The following is a 2,468-nucleotide window of genomic DNA, read 5'->3' as shown; positions in this document are numbered from 1 at the left end:
ACCGGCTCTTGGAAAGAGCACCCTACCCAAGGTCAACACCCCCACCCTATCCCCATAACCCAGTAACCCCACAAAATGCTAAGGGCAATTTTGGACACTAAAGGCAATTTATCATGGCCAATCCACCTAACCTGCACATCTTTGGACTGTGGGAGGAAACTGGAGCACCCGGAGGAAACCCACGCACACACGGGGCGGATGTGTAGACTCCGCACAGACAGTGACCCAAGCCGGAATCGAACCTGGGACCCTGGAGCTGTGAAGCAATTCTGCTATCCACAATGCTACCGTGCTGCCCAGGGAGAGGATCATGTTACTGTCTCTCTTGAGAGGATTCTGTTACTGTCTCTCAGGGTGAGGATTGTGTTACTGACTCTCAGGGAGAGGATTGTGTTCCTGTCTCTCAGGGAGGGGATTGTGTTACTGTCTCTCAGGGAGGGGATTATGTTACTGTCTCTCAGGGAGAGGATTGTGTTACTGTCTCTCAGGGAGGGGATTATGTTACTGTCTGTCAGAGAGAGGATTATGTTACTGTGTCCCAGAGTGAGGATTATGTTACTGTGTCTCAGAGTGAGGATTATGCTACTGTCTCTCAGGGAGAGTATTATGTTACTGTCTCTCAGGAGAATATTACGTTACTGTATCTCAGGAGAGGATGATGTTACTGTGTCTCAGTGAGAGGATTATGTTACTGTCTCTCAGGGAGGGGATTATGTTACTGTCTCTCAGGGAGAGGATTGTGTTACTGTGTCCCAGAGTGAGGATTATGTTACTGTGTCTCAGAGAGAGGATTATGTTACTGTCTCTCAGGGAAAGGATTATGTTGCTGTCTCTCAGGGAGAGGATTATGTCACTGTCTCTCAGGGAGAGGATTATGTTACTGTCTCTCAGAGTGAGGAATATGTTACTGTCTCTCAGGGAGAGGATTATGTAACTGTCTCTCAGGGAGAGGATTATGTTACTGTGTCTCAGAGAGAGGATGATGTTACTGTGTCTCAGAGAGAGGATTATGTTACTGTCTCTCAGGGAAAGGATTATGTTGCTGTCTCTCAGGGAGAGGATTATGTCACTGTCTCTCAGGGAGAGGATTATGTTACTGTCTCTCAGAGTGAGGAATATGTTACTGTCTCTCAGGGAGAGGATTATGTTACTGTCTCTCAGGGAGAGGATTATGTTGCTGTCTCTCAGTGAGAGGATTATGTCACTGTCTCTCAGGGAGAGGATGATGTTACTGTGTCTCAGAGAGAGGTTTATGTTACTGTCTCTCAGGGAAAGGATTATGTTGCTGTCTCTCAGGGAGAGGATTATGTCACTGTCTCTCAGGGAGAGGATTATGTTACTGTCTCTCAGAGTGAGGAATATGTTACTGTCTCTCAGGGAGAGGATTATGTAACTGTCTCTCAGGAGAGGATGATGTTGCTGTGTCTCAGAGAGAGGATGATGTTACTGTGTCTCAGAGAGAGGATTATGTTACTGTCTCTCAGGGAGAGGATTATGTTGCTGTCTCTCAGTGAGAGGATTATGTCACTGTCTCTCAGGGAGAGGATTATGTTACTGTCTCTCAGGGAGAGGATTATGTTACTGTCTCTCAGGGAGAGGATTATGTTACTGTCTCACAGGCAGAGGATTATGTTACTGTCTCTCAGCGAGAGGATTATGTTACATTGCCTCAGGGAGAGGATTATGTTACTTTCTCTCAGGAGAGGATTATATTACTGTGTCTCAGGGAGAGGATTATGTTACTGTCTCTCAGGGAGAGGATTATGTTGCTGTCTCTCAGTGAGAGGATTATGTCACTGTCTCTCAGGGAGAGGATTATGTTACTGTCTCTCAGGGAGAGGATTATGTTGCTGTCTCTCAGTGAGAGGATTATGTCACTGTCTCTCAGGGAGAGGATTATGTTACTGTCTCTCAGGGAGAGGATTATGTTACTGTCTCACAGGCAGAGGATTATGTTACTGTCTCTCAGCGAGAGGATTATGTTACATTGCCTCAGGGAGAGGATTATGTTACTTTCTCTCAGGAGAGGATTATATTTCTGTGTCTCAGGGAGAGGATTATGTTACTGTCTCTCAGGGAGAGGATTATGTTGCTGTCTCTCAGTGAGAGGATTATGTCACTGTCTCTCAGGGAGAGGATTATGTTACTGTCTCTCAGGGAGAGGATTATGTTACTGTCTCTCAGCGAGAGGATTATGTTACATTGCCTCAGAGAGAGGATTATGTTACTGTCTCTCAGGGAGAGGATTATGTCACTGTCTCTCAGGGAGAGGATTATGTTACTGTCTCTCAGAGTGAGGAATATGTTACTGTCTCTCAGGGAGAGGATTATGTTACTGTCTCTCAGGAGAGGATGATGTTACTGTGTCTCAGAGAGAGGATGATGTTACTGTCTCTCGCGCAGAGGATTATGTTACTGCCTCTCACGGAGAGGATTATGTTACTGCCTCTCATGGAGAGGATTATGTT

This window comes from Scyliorhinus torazame, chromosome 9, assembly GCF_047496885.1.
Source record: "Scyliorhinus torazame isolate Kashiwa2021f chromosome 9, sScyTor2.1, whole genome shotgun sequence".
Taxonomy (NCBI): domain Eukaryota; kingdom Metazoa; phylum Chordata; class Chondrichthyes; order Carcharhiniformes; family Scyliorhinidae; genus Scyliorhinus; species Scyliorhinus torazame.
This window is presented reverse-complemented; position numbering follows the sequence as displayed.